Here is a 15,656-nt window from a genome sequence, read left to right as displayed (position 1 = left end):
CGTGTCTCCACCACTCCGTATCCGAGTGCTGGATCATCTGCTCTCTCGACAGCTCTACCTAGGGGCCTGGCCCGCTGCCTGACTTGGACACGTGCTGCTGCTTGGGTGGTTGGAGCAACGACTCTCTGTCGTGGGACAATTGTGTCAGCTGGCCTCTGCTCTGACTCCATCACCTGCAGGGAGGGGACATTTGCCCTGCGGCTCTGTGTAGTTGGCCGTGGTGGTGGTGGTGATGTCCGCCGTCGTGGTGGTGGTGGTGATGTCCGCCGTGGTGGTGGTGGTGGCGGTGATGGTGGTGTTGTGGGTTCAGGTCCCTGCGGGGTCTCAACATCTGTCACCACTGGTGTCTCTGAGATGACGAGGCGTCCGCTGTCATCTGAGTCGAGGGGTGATGCATCTGTATGTGAAACAGTGCATAGTTATTATTTTGCCATGATGTATCTGTGTTGCATGATTTAACCTACATAAAGGAGATTTTGCACTGACATATGGCCATGTGCAGCTGGTTTCGTTTCTATTACATCAGGGGTCAGACATGCACTCGTTCATGATATGACTACAACTCCCATGATGCACTACTCTGGTGAGGGGATATGCATTAGGCACAGCTACATATGCACTGTGATTGGCATGGGGGGGTGGGCATGGGTGGACAACACGCTGCATATCTGCGCTGGCATGCATCTTACCTTCTCCTCCTGCTGCTGCGCCGGATGTGTCCTATTGAGTGACCCCCACAACAGCTTCTGGCTCAATTGTTGCCTCGACGAGGTCCTCAAGGGCTGTGTTTGCAGTCACATTGGATGTTCCCCCTCCTGTGCCAGCTGCATCCCTCACCCTTTTGGCAATCCTCTCCTTTGCCCTCTTCCTGAGGTCATACCACCTCTTCTTTAAATCGTCTATGCTGCGGTGGGTGATTCCTACAGCATTGACTCTGTCTTTAATGCGCAGCCACAATTTGCGCTTCTCTGCCTCTGGAACTTGTTGGGACAGCCTCCCAAAAAGCCTGTCATGTTTGCTGCTCACCCCCTCGATGAGCAGTTCGAGTTCCTTATCTGAAAACTTTCGTTTTCTCTTCCTGGGTGCCTCCTTGTTCTGGGGTGCATCCTTCTCCATCCTGGTAGTCTGCTCTGAGTTTGTTTTGTGTTCTCACTGTAACAATCCTCAGCTCCTGTGCTCTGAGCTCCTCAGGGCACTGAATGAAGCATGGGCTGTGTTTCTTCCTGGTTGTGATGTCATCAGCCTGCTGCTGATGCGACTTTTTTTTTTTGCGGAATCGCTATTACCGAAATCGCAAATACCGATTCAGTATTTGCTACTTCGGTATTTGCTCATCTTTGAATTGGTGTCTCGCAAATGTGTTTACCGGATATTTACCAATTTTTAGCGATTCGGTATTAAATACCGAATCTGTTGATGCATCGCGGTATGCGACTCCTTATTAGCGATTCCTTATTTTTCGCTAATAAGGACTCGTTTTACCGATTTTTGATGCATATACACAATTGTTCTCTAGATGCCTTGAGGCCTAAATGCTTTATAATGCATAAGGTTTTAATTTCATTAGAGAACAGTTGAATTTCTGTTTTCAAGGATATTACAGAGTGTCTGTAATGAGATGAACATGCTCACATTGTTGTCAAATATATAAATGAGGTTAAGGAATTGAAATCACAATATGCTCAGGAGAACACCTTCCTTCCCTGTAGATATACCAATGCTGTTCAGCAAGCAGCTCATGTTATTTTATTAGGTCTGCCATTAGCTAAGACCCTTTGATTTTACTGAAAGTACATACACAACATACTTACTTATAGAGGCTTTCAGACAGCACTCTTCCTTCATTGGTTTGTTCTTTTTTTATTACATTTTGCTTCCGCCAACTACAACATGGAGCAATGTGTCAGGTGGTGGAATGAGGTCATAGGTTGGAATGGAGGTACAAGGAGGAATAGGGGCAGGTGCGCTGGAAGCACTTGTGTCAGAGGAGGTATTAGACCTCCCTGTGTGGCAGACACGGCAGAGAGCATATATTCCAGGATGTTAACCAGTTTAGACAGTTACTGAGTTAGATTTGCTTTAGTACACTTGGAAATTGTGGCTCGTCATCCTGCGATTCTGGGCAAGTCACTTAATCTCCCTATGCCTATAAACAATGCATGTGTTTGTGTTGTAATTGTGTAGTGTGATTGGTGCACATGTGAAGAGCTTCAATACCTTTGGGTCAAGTTGGAGCTATAAGTAAAAAAACTACAGAAGAATGCACTAGGAGGTTAAAACTAAAAACAAAGTCTTAACATAAGGAAAGACAAATTGATACCCACTTACTTGCTGATTTGTACAAAGTGAAACCAGAAAATTTGGATAAAATCGTGGCTTCCATGCTGAAATTGTGTGATCTTAGGCAAATATTTAATTTCACTAAGGTAGGTTCTGGAATGCCATTTCCTATGGGATGCTACCAGGCCATCTTTGATGGGCTTCTCAGAACCTATATTAAAGCAAATGAAGGATTGCATTTCCAAGGAATAACAGCGTTCCCATGTGGGCTGCTTCCTCTGTTCCATATCCCAGGTTGCCCATTTCAAAGCGGAATACTCTGCTAAAACAGTTTCCATTGATATAAGGCTAAAAATGAATGATTATGAGTAAAATAAAGTGCCGCAAAAATGCAGCCAAATTTCCATATTTGTGCTGCTAAATTTCCATATTTGTGCCGCTAAATTTGCTAAACTATGCCGCTATATCCTGGGGGGTCTGCTTGAGGTCTGTAGCCCGGATCATCGGGTTGTTAGCTTCCTCTATCCAAGCGATCTTCCCGGGTCCTCTTCACTACCGTGCCCTTCCACGGCTCAAGATTCGCCATCTCCAGAAAGGCCTCAAATATTCAGATCAGATTCCTTTCACAGAGGAGGCGAGTTGGGAGATGTTGTGGTGGCTAGAGCATATGGAGTCGTGGAATGGTCGAGCCCTATTCGGCAATACCCCGGAAGTGGTGATCGAATCCGATGCCAGTTGGTGGGGTTGGGGAGCCCGTTGCGGTCAAGTGTCCACAGGCTACCGATGGTCTCCGGAGGAATTGAATCTCCACATCAATTGCCTGGAACTTCTGGCAGATTCCTTTGCAATTCGCTGCCTCGCTCCCCATCAGTCGAATTGTTGCATCCTTCTCCGCATAGACAATGTGTCGGCGGTTCGTTATGTTAACAAGTTGGGCGGAACCATTTCCCGACTTCTAGCGGAGATTGGCAAGGATTTTTGGCACTTTTGCCTTCAGAACAAACTGTAGTGGCGGAGTACCTTCCAGGGTGCAGCAACCAGGTTGCCGATTGGAATTCCCGCCAACTCCGGGATTTTAGCGATTGGAGGCTTCACCCTCGAGTGTTCCGATTGTTGAACGGGATGTGGGGCCCTTGTCAGATCGATTTGTTTGCCTCCAGACTCAACAAACAGATTCCAGTATTTTTCAGCTGGCGTCCGGATCCGGAGGCTCTAGCCACAGATGCTTTTCTGCAAGTGTGGCCTCCAGCGCTTTGTTATACGTTCCCTCCGTTTGTAATGATTCCAAGGGTCCTTGCCCGGACCAAATATTATCAGTCGGAATTGATTCTGATAACTCCTCTGTGGAGGGCTCAAGCGGGGTTCCCAGTACTTCTGGAAATGTTATGTGCAGTTGCGGTCCTTCTTCCCCAGCGGTGGAATCTGTTGTTAGACCCTCTCAAATCTCCACATCCGTTGATGACATCAGGCCAAGTCATGCTGGTCGCTTGGCGAATTTCAGGGATCGCTGGAAAGTCCCGGGCCTTTCGAGAGACGCTACCAGATTTATCAGCAAGGCTTGGTCGCCCAACACACACAAGCGTTATGCTACAGCATGGAAACGATGGTGTGATTAGTGCTCTCAACGGTAGGTGGATCCCACTACAGCAGATGTCTCCTTGGTAGTGAACTTTCTTGCGTCCTTAGCTGCTTCAGGCCTTGCTTATCGCACTGTCAATAGTATCCGGTCAGTCATCTCGGCGGGTCACGTGGCCATTGAGAGCAAACCACTTGGTGAACATCTATTATTATGTAAATTACTCAGAGGTATCCGGTTGGTAAAACCACCATGTTCTAGATATTGAGAGCTTTGGGATGTCTCCATTGTCTTACGTTTCTTGGACTCCTGGCCTATAAATCAATGTTTGTCTCGTAAACAACTTTCTGCCAAACTCGCTATGCTGCTTTGTCTAGTATCTTGCAAACGCATTTCCGATGTTCGCACTCTAGATCTAGCGGGTCTCAGATTCTCTCCAGAGGGTGTTACTTTTTTGGCCACCAGACGCACTAAATGTAACACCACTTCTGTCACTTATCCTGCATTTCCTGATAATCCAAAATTGTACATGGTACAATGTATCCGAGATTATGAGGTGAGTACTGCAGGTTTTCGTCAAGATATGGCGGGTCAATTGTTGATTGTTCTGCAGAAACGTTTTCGCCCGGTGACCCCAGCTACACTAGCAAGATGGGTGCGTTGGCTCATGGGCGAAGCTGGTATTGATGTTTCCAGATTTGGTGCTCATTCTGCTCGTGGTGCTATGGCATCCAAGGCTTTGTCTGTGGGAGTCAGTTTATTGGACATTATGAATGCAGCTGATTGGTCCTCTGACTCTACGTTTAAAACTTTTTATTATAAACCTATTGTGAATATTGCATCTGTAGTGGTGGCACAGCTTTAAACAAGAATAATCGGAGCCTCCGGTCCTGACATAGAATTAAAAATTTGCGAACATTCGTGACAAGAATTTTCAATTCTATTAAGGACACGGAGGCGAGGATTATCCCACCCATAATTCAGTACTGTGATGTCTGATTTGAATTGTTTATATACTGCAATGTATATCTCTGCTGTTTCTTACCCTTCCCTTATGATATATCTCTTCCTGGGAGTGTGGTATTACGGCTTTGTCTTTCAATTTCAGGTTCCGACCCCAAGTAAAGTTTGCTGATTTTCACCTTTGACGGAGGTATTAGAGGTCTCTCCAGGAGGATGCTGTTTCGTTGAAGTTGACTTCAAGTTCTCGTTTGCTGCCCGTTGGCCTGTGGATTTCCTTACGAAGATTGGGTTCTTCTTTCCAGTTGTTGCCAGATATCAGACTATGTTTCCTTTGGACTTAACTGTTTATTTCACAGAAAAAAAGAGGATGTAGTATTCTCTTATGATCCTTATGTAGAGTATACTCTATGGCTGTCCTGTGATACTCACTGGTGTTTATGGGTATTGTAGTGTATTTTTATTTTTACTTTATCTGATTGGCTGCTGAGAATTTTCAGTAAAGAAAATTGAGAAGCATAATCCTCGCCTCCGTGTCCTTAATAGAATTGAAAATTCTTGTCACGAATGTTCGCAAATTTTGAATTCTGTCTCCCCTTTCTCTCGTTTCAGGCTACAGCAGTTAGAATTAGTTAATATGGTTGGAATTTTTTTTGTGAGAAACACTATCAGTATGTGTTCTTTAGAGTTGTTTGTTGTAATTGTGTATTGTTGAGCTAGTTAAATTCAGATATTCTTTCCCACTTTCTTGAGAGCAGATGGGCATTTCCTTTCCGGGGAAATTTAACTTTTCTCGATTTGCAAATGACAACCTTAAACCGCCTGTCTTTGTATTTGCTATTTTGAATTGTTTTGAGTTATACTGACTTTTACTTGATGATTTAGGACTATTTTGAATAACATGAGCCTCGAACTATGCTAATATGCTAATAAACGTACATTGTTTGCAATTCTACTACTCTCTGTCATTCTTGTCAGACCTAATGTGCTTCACTGTTATTGATATATTGCTGATTTGTTGATGTTAAACTGCAGACTGAGACTAAAGGTTCATCCACCTGAGTGTAGCTTACACTTAAATTTACACCAAGGATCTGCACGTTGTGGAGGCATGGTCACATAGGCAACTAAGATGGTGGCCCACCATACTCACTTCAACGGAGATGGCAGCGGGGCCCCCACCATGACGGCATCATGAAGACATGGCAGCAGAGGGTGACTGGGTGGGGCTGTGTGGAAGCCCAATTAAAACGCTAAGTAGAGGGAGGCCACTCGTGGTGATTGCGGCCTGAGAGAGCGGCTGCCTCACAGTCCGGACACAATATCGGCCACCAATGAGCCTGGGCTTACCCTCCTGTGCCGATGTCCTTTTGGCTCTGCGGCGTGCTATCAGGGGTAGCCTCCGCTGGCGGGATTGGATTGCGGCTGATGCTGGCACGTTCAGCCTGATCGGTGGCCTAGAGCTGTGTCCCTCCTCTGCATACCTTGGCTCACCGGGGCGCAAACGACAGCAGATAAGTGGCCAACCTACACACACTCCCCACTTCTGCATTGTAAGAGCACTGCAGCCAGGGCTTGGTTTAGAGGCCCCAGCCTGAGGCATTGCTTCATTTAGCTCCCATGAATCTTGTCAATTCTGAGGGCTGAGAGCCCTGTTGTGAGGGTGGGGTGCTGTTTCTTGAGGACCAAGGTTGTATGCTAAGACGCAGCCCCCCACACGAATGCCCCGCTTTCCCCTGCTGCCCTCCTTTCTCAGTGCTGGTCTGCAAAGATAGTCCATCTGCAGTGTGACACTTGACTGTTACTAGTGGAATGGAGACTTCCTAGACTCTGGATTGTTAGTGCTGGGTCGGGGATGGCTGACCGGGCTTGGCCCTGCCTCTCCCCCGCTACCATTATGGGGAAAGGTGATACTAGGGAGGGTAAGTTGGCCTTTGATGACAGGAAAACTCCCGTTGTGCTGAACCCATGCCCGATTGGGACCAGGATACCGTGCAGGAACACCCAAGCTTCAATGATTCTACAGCCACCCTGGCTTCCGGACCTGAAAAGCAGTCTCCAGTTTATTGATGCCAAGATAGATGCTATGGCGACACAATTGGAATACGTGATGGAGTAGCTTGACAGACACCCAGTTAGAGTAAATGGGTCTGAAAGAAGGTTTTCTGACCTGGATAATGACCTTACGGAAAACAAGACCTAACTGGCGAGACTGGAGAAGCTGACTATTACAGTGGCGGGAAAGAATGAGGACTTGGAGGCGAGGGTGTAACGAAATAACATCTGCATCGCAGGTGTGATGGAGTCCATAAACACTGGTAAGATGGCCCTATTTAAAAGTTGCTGGTTGGCCTGGACAGTTTGTCCACCATGTTTGTCAATTTGGCCTCAGACACCCACACCGGGCCCGCTCTGAGGTCGATAATTGCATGGATATTGAACTTGCGGGGCCATGATCCCATCAAGCTGCTAGTGAGGGAGCAGGGGTTGTTGCAGTACCAGGACTCTGTAACCTCCATATTCCCAAGCTTTGCAGTGGCAGTACAAGAGGCACGCCTGAGGTTTGTAGAGGCCAAATGCCCACTACATAAACTGATTGCAAACTATGCCATGCTATACCCTGGGTGGCTGAGGTTGGGGAAGTCTTCCTTTTTCTCATCAGTGGAGGAAAAAGCGAGATTCTGCAGCACCATCCTCACTGCTCAGAGCTGCTCTGAATTGACATCCAGCTTTCCAATGCACTCCGTGTACAGCGGATCCGACCTGCCAGAGGGAGAGAAGGAGGCTCACTCAAACACTCCACAACATTAAGCCGGGACCTAGGCTCCTTGCGTGGCTCATACAGGAGCGAGAAGGGTTGGACAAGAGTTTTTATATATACACTTGCCAAGCGTGCTTCTCTGGTCACCATTGTATAGGACCCTGTTACCTGCTTAACAAACACTTGTACCTCTACTCATCAACTGTGTGCCGACGTTTTCCATGGTGTGTACCATCTGGGTATGTCTGTTTGTTCTTTTTTTGCTGTATCACCCAATTTCTCATCTTTCTGAGGACAGTTATGGGTTTTTATTATTGGTATATATAACTGACAGGGTTGTCGGTGTAGGTGGGTGTCAGGGGTATGTCTGTTGCAATGTTGTATGTGTTTTTTTCTTTTTCACATGTGTGATCCGCCTGCATATTGCAGTGACTCAGACCAACACCACAAGACTATACCATACTTGCATCACCCTATGTGGATAACACCCCCTAGGAAAAATATCTCTTGCCTCTCCAGGAATGTCACGGACCTTAACGATAACCGTATAGTGCGATGGTTACCTGCATATTAAGAAAAAAACATGCTATAGACGTCACTCTATCACAGGAAACGTATTTATTCCCTGGAGACATGCATGATTCTGCCCGGAAGAGGGGCTTTCATACAGTCTGCGCCTCATATAGCTCATACTTCTGCGGGGTCTGCATCCTAATGCCAAAACATGGATTTTAGATTACACTGCCAACACAAAGACATACTGGCAGATGCATCAAGCAAAATACCTCCCGGTAAAATACCGAATCGGTAAAACAGGCGGTTACCGACCGCTAAACCAGAAAATGCCATGCATCAACCAAAAATCGGAAAAAAATAAAGAATCGCTAACAACATCTCCTCGGTAAATTACCGAATCGCTAATCAGACAATCGGAAATAACGAACACCAAAGCTGACCTCGGTAATACCGAATCGCTATTAAAGAATCGCAATGGAATGCATGAACAATCGCTAATACCGAAAAACGCAAAAATCGCTATTTAGCATGAGAAAATAAGGGGAATCTGAATCAGGAGGTAAAGTTTTTGGAAGGATAGAAAAAAAAAACATCTCAGCAGGTGCTGACAATCAGTAACCCTTGACATATGCCCTGGGAAACCCCACAAGTCATCCAAAATGGCTGCCCTCTACGTGCTTGCTAGGAGGAGGAGGATCAACGCCCAGGCTCAGCGCAGGAGGATGATCCAGGACAGGGTCTTCAGGGTGCGCATCACTTTGCTGGGGCAGACCGAGAAACAGGTGTACGATAAGTACAGACTCAACCGTGCCATGATCATGCGCCTAATAGCAGATCTGGAACCATTACTGCAGCATGAGACCCGGAGGACCAACGCCATACCAGCCCATGTACAGGTCCTATGCTGCCTGCACCTGCTGGCGTCTGGAAGCTTCCAGGGGGTAATAGCTGAGACTGGAGGCGTGTCGCAAAGCGCATTATCACGCTTCTTCCACCGGTTCCTAGAGGCCATGCTGACATTCATGAATCCCCACATCACCTTCCCCACAACCCCCCCCCAGCAGCTGACCCGCACCAAACGGGAATTCTACCAGGTGGCACAATTCCTCCATGTGATAGGGTGTGTTGACTGCACGCATTTCCCCATCTGTCCTCCATCAGCCACCGAATACATATACCGCAACCGGAAGTCATATCATTCTATTAATGTGCAGGTTGTGTGCAATGCTAAGTACATAATTACGGACCTTGTAGCCCAATTCCCCGGGAGCACACACGACGCTTACATATTCCGTCACTGTGGCCTCCACAGGCGCCTGATCAACGGTGAATTTGGAGAGGGACACCTACTAGGTACATATTGATGCATCATCGTCCACTCCATCCCCACATGTATCATTGCATTCATGCTGATGACCTTTCTCTCCCCATCCTGCAGGTGACAGCGCTTACGCATTGCGTGAATATCTACTGACTCCCTACCTCAACCCAGCTACACCGCAAGAGCAGCGCTACAACAGGGCACACATCAGCACACGCAATGTGGTCGAGCGTACTTTCGGCATCCTCAAAAGTCGCTTCCGAATACTGCACAAGACTGGAGGTGCCTTGCAGTACGACCCAGTGACCTGCTGCCAGATCATAGCAGTCTGTGCCATGCTGCACAACATCGCCACCCGCAGGGGGATACCCATAGAGGTCGACGGAGAGGATGAACTACGTGCACAGCAAACCCCCCCCCCAACACCAACAGGCGCATGTGCCCAACACAGCAGAAGGGCAACGGAGGCGGACATACATCACACATCATAATTTCTGAGACAGGTAAGAGAGTGCCTTGACAACAGTATTTGATTTGGAAGGGTTTAATGGAAATAAACACCTGACATGTGCAGAAATATGTAACTCAAACATGATGCAGCTGCAGTAGAAGTTAAACTTAAAGTGTCCCTTCTCAACACGGGTGATGCATGTGGCACTATAATTGGGCCATGGTTACGTCACCATGGATAGTCTGACTTTGCCACTTGACTACTTGCGTTTGCCGCGTACCCCCAGTCTCTTGTCCTGTGACTCCTCTGCTTCTCCACGATGGGTGTCAGTGGCAGTTGCGCTGCGCACACTGCGCCTCCTCCCGCTAGTCTCCGGCAGGGAGACGCTGCTCACACTGGAGGCTGCCTCACTCCCCTCATCCACTCCCACACTGCTGACATTGGCTGACCCAGGCTGCAGTTGCTCCACTGCAGTGGTCACCCTCTCAAGGGCCTTTGCCACATCCCCACAATAATGCCCTAGGTCCACTTGCAGGGACACGGACCTGCGGGACAGCACAGCTGTGCTGTTGCACAGTTTATTGTTGGCCTTGTTGGTGGAATTCAAAGCGAGCATGACCTGCTTGTGACGCCGGCGCTCACTTTGTTGGCCTGTGACTATGGCACGTGTCATTTCCTGCAGGCAAAGCTTGATCTCATTGTTGCCCGCAGCAACGGCAGTGGTGTGCTCACGCACAGCGTCAGTCATGTTGCCTATTTTGTTGCACAGTTTTGTCATGGAGAGTTTCATAGCACCCATGTGTCTCCCCTGCAGGCGCTGGACACGCAGCATCTGGGCCTCCACAACTCCGTACCCTTTGGACGGATCCACTTGTCTTGCTGCTGCCCTGACCAGGGGCACAGCCCTCTGTCTGACCCGCTGACGTGCTGCAGTTTGGGTGGTTGGAGTGACGACAGCCTGGCGTGGGACATTTTGGGGTGCTGAACTCTGCTCCGACTCCATCTCGACCAGGGCGGGAACATCTGCCCTGCGGCTCTGCGGAGTTGACCGCACTGGTGGTGGTGGTGGTGGTGTCTTTGCCCGCGAGGATGGCGGTGGTGGTGGTGTCTTTTTCCGCATGGATGGTGGAGGTGTTGTCCGCCATGGTGGTGAAGGGGAGGACATGGCTTCATGTCCCTGTGAGCACTCCGCATCGGTCAGCACTGGTGACTCCGAGATGACAAGGCGGTCACTGCCGTCAGAATCCATGGGGGATGCATCTGTGTGTGAAACAGTGCATAGTTAATATTAATGTATTGTATGTGGATATAGCATTGTTGTCTCTAAATAAAGCTATTTTTTGGACAGACATTTGGCCCTTTGCTGCTGTATTTGTAGTGTAGTTCCTATCTTCCCAATAGGCTCTGCGCATTGGAATAATACCTACAGCAGTAAAGGCCTAGGCCAGACGTTAACTAGGTCTACTACTGTCGATACTAGACTTAAGTTTTGGGTTTGCCAGCGTAGCTCAGAGTTCGCTAGAAACTTTCTCGAATGTTCAGGAAAGAATTAACTCCCCTGATTAGACAAGAAGGGATTTAGTTTCTGACAACCATAGAACATGACAACTTTGCTCTCCCCTAATCAAGAGTGTATCTCCAGAGTCGTGTGAGCACAAGGCAATTATTTTACTCAGTCAGTACGTGCATTCTTAGTCTCATCAGAATGTAGAGAAAAGGAAGAGACGGGCGTGTTCAATAAAAAGGTGTTATTTATTGATCAGTCTCTTTTCTCGTACAAGAGAAATGGATCGATATTATTGCAATACTTATAGTTAAGTAAAGTGCATACATTAAAAGCAATAGTATAAAATAATACTGTAAAAACATTGATATGGTTTCTGAGCCATATGATGTTTAAAATGATTAAAATATATTTACATACACATATACATTTGACTAAACGTACTCAACTGGTGTTTCTAAATACGCCTACCCCGTGTACCTGACCTAAGTCTAATGCGTGGGCGGGAATAGAAAGTTACAGTTTAAGTTAAGTTTGTTTTTGCTAAGTGAATAACTAAAGAATTCTCTGTGAGGGGTTATTCAGTTCTGTACCTGGAATTTAGGATGAATGAGGAATGGTATCTCTTTCTCTGGTCTCGATATTCCAGGCTGCCTGCGAGGGCTGCCCGAAAGCGCCGGTGCTGGGTCTCTCGGCAGGAGATAGCAGCGCGTCTCTCAGCGCGTCAGGAAGGCGGGGCTGCTGCCAGCGGGGTCTGCTCTGCTCTCGGCTTCGGCAAGTATGGCTGCTCCGTCTTGTCACCACGCGTGTGTTTGCATAGGGCAAGATCGGCAATATTTATACCTTAAAGGTGCCGAGATTGACGTAAGGATGGACATAGATACGTCAATAAAGATGTCATACGACTTGCTCGTTAGCACATTCTTTTACTGAAGTTCTCTGTGAAATCAAAACAATGGCCGCACGGATTTTCCAGGTTGTCATAGGTTTGATTTGTTATGAGAACGTCGTATGCCTTATCAGGGGCTGGAGGAATGTCGCTTGTCTAATTAGATTTCAAACGTTATGACCTAATCAGATAACACGTTCCTGTGCCGTAGTGTGACTGCGTCAGATAACGGTATCTGCATCATGGGGGCTTGTCTTGCCTCATGGGCTGACTGTTAGTTAACTTGATAGTTTAACCAGAATAGGGTCAGGAATAGGGGGATCAATTCAGAACCTATAGGAATACATGACACCCACTCCACGCTAACTATGGTCATATTTACTAATCTATGCATAGTATAACATAGTACAACATACTATAGAGTATAGTGTATACCTTACCACCCCAAAATACATAAATGCATTTTGACATTTTCAAATATACTGAAAAATTGCAGTCATATATATTGTATGCACTCAAGCTATGAATTAAACGCTAAAGTAAACACGCATTTGTATACATTATTGCTTATTTGGTATATGAGAAATACACATGAAATGGCTCTTAATATGGCTATACAGAAAGAAAGTTCGAGACCATTTCATCACATAATAAAATGTTTGTGAACATACCAGCGGGCAACTAAAGTTTATAAAGTATCTAAAAATAGAAATCTTAGTTCTCTAGGAATAGTTTCTTACTTTAAGCAGAAGATAAGTGTCCCGAAAATTTTTGTAAAAAATAATTTGGGCTGCTAAAAAATTGCTGTCCGTGAACTGGTGGGAAAAATTGTTCATGTGACTTTATTTTTAAAGTTGAAGGCCGAATTCAGGGAACGCCGTGTGCGAGCTTGCTCAAAAGTCTTTATTTCTATTCTGGAGAGAACATCATATCATTAAGGCTTTCGAAAAAACTGTCAACAGCTTCATGGGAAAGTTCCACTAAGTCGGAAATAGGTGTAACCATGCATTCATGCGCATGATTGTCTCCATTGACATTCTGATTCGCATTGCTGACAGAAGGTCGTACCTGTTCGATGCTGCTTTCATCTTGAACTTCACTACTCTTCAATCGTAGTGGTGAAGATTCCACGAATGCCGTCATCAGGATTGGCAGCCTTTGAGGGCAGCACAAAGCGTGAACCTTGGTAGGAACCAACAATGTATCTGCATCCACTGGCGCATCCGATTGTAGCGTCAGACAGGTTTCTAACACGCATTCTTCTCCGCATAGCAGACCCCTCAATACAGGTAAAACACATCTTTGCCACATTGGTCGAAATGATAGAAACCAAGTCATGTTCAGGTCTCTAAGCCGGGAGAGTCCCAGGATTTTTGATATCCAGTCCCGGTATCCAATGGCTAGGAGTGAATCTTCCATTGTCGCGAGAGTTTGATCTGTGACATGGGTTGCCATACCGAAAAATAAGGACTAAGAATAGGATTCCTGCAATTAGTCCCAGGATCAGGGGAAGTCCGCCAAAAATCGAATGGACGAAATCTGGAAAAATACCCAGTATGGCTTTGAATGGTGTTAATGCCATCGAAAATACTGTCTTAAATACCTTTGAGACCCCTGTGGTATCAGAAATATTTAAGATTTCGCTCAGGATTTCCGCGAAATGTACGGGGGAATTAGTTGATAATAATGTATGTATCTCTGCAGTCGTCCTTGCGACTTGTAGATCATACGTTTCTTTTGATGACGAGAGCCTTGTAGGCGTCTGAAGAAGCACTGTTTTCATTCTGCTTAAAGTATCTATTCGAATAGAAGTAATTTTCAAATTGGGCCATGCCCTTGCCTCCTTGTCTGGAAAGGAGCTGGGGAACAAAGAACGTCCACAGCACTTGACCTTCGCAGTCGTAGTGACTAGATAAGGAGTCCCGGGCATAAGACTACAACATCTGCGGTCTACAATAAGAATGTAACTCCCATTATAGAGTCTTTGAAAGAATGGTTCTATTTCAGTTGCAGGTGCGCCTTGCTGGTGACATGAAAGGTTGTATGAATTCCCTTCACAGGCTCCATGCAAACTAATTCCGTTACACAGAAGCGTGCCGCTTAGTGACATAGCACAATTGTTGCCACTAAGAAACACTTTCTGTCCTTTATTACTGACACATGCATGTGAATAGGGCAGGTTCCAAGTTGTTTTAATGTACCCCTTTCCCAATTTCTCGTACATGCCAGCCTGTATATATTTTTGGCAGTATTGAAACCTGAAGGTTGAGATTGGAATATTTATGATTCCGTGTATTATCCATTCACTGACAGGTCGTTCTGACATTGTCATTGGTAATCTTTCTAGTTTTTCAATGCTCAAGATTGTATAATCAGCACCCTTTTGTGCCATACCGATTTGTCTATCAGTAAGGTTAAAGATTTGGAATAGTGACGTTGTGTTGATTAAACGCCAAGGCACATAGCCTGAACGCAGATTTTGTAACGTCCAGCCAAGCTGTACAATAGAACGCAATTGTGACTGACCATGTTGTAATAACAGTAAGTCTTGCGATAATATATCGATTGCTGACGACACAATGCTGTCCAATGAAAAAATTCTGGAGGACAGAGTCATTAACCCATTGTCCACTACAGAAAGTGATTTTTCCAAATTAATACGGTCAATTTCCCGTATTCTCTCTGCTGTTTCAATTTGAGTAACCTTCCAGGCCTCATTGTATGCTGCATATACAGAGGCTGCTATGAAACGCTTTTGACGCTGTTTGCGTGGTCCCAAAGTGAAATCACGCAAGTCAGCACCATCAGTAAGTAAAGTTAGGTGTTGCTTAATTTCAGGCAGTGTGGAAGTCTGTAGCCATTGAAGGCATAATTTGCCCACACTGTAGGTGGTTATTATCCCTGGGTGATGTCTTTGAGGATATCTAGGGTCTGGCCTGTTCATTTTGAAACCCTGTGTTTTGTTCAGGAATCTGTCTTGACAGTTATTTGTATCTGTGGGCCAGATCAACCACTGTTTCCAATCAGGATGTGTTCTGTTTTGGTTTAATATATGGTTTACGTCTATCTCTTCATCTGTATCAGAGCTATTGCTAAACATTGTTGGCTTTGGAATAGACGGTTTAATTAAATCTTTGATTTTGGCTAAGCCAAGACAGGTGGTTTGTTGAACAGTGTCATTTAAAAATATCATTTGTTCTGGGATCATACAGGCTCTAAACAAAGCTTCTATACCCTGTACCTGCCATTCTTTTGTACCCCAAACACTTTTCAATTCAACATTTTTGTCCCAATAATCAAATCCAAAAGTATTCATTTTTTAAAAAAATGAGTCTGAATATAACAATTTTGTGTTGGTTATCATCGTTTTCATCCCTGTCTTGTTTGACAATTTATAA

Source organism: Lissotriton helveticus, chromosome 9 (genome assembly GCF_964261635.1).
Source record: "Lissotriton helveticus chromosome 9, aLisHel1.1, whole genome shotgun sequence".
NCBI lineage: Eukaryota > Metazoa > Chordata > Amphibia > Caudata > Salamandridae > Lissotriton > Lissotriton helveticus.
Note: the sequence above shows the minus strand (reverse complement) of the source record.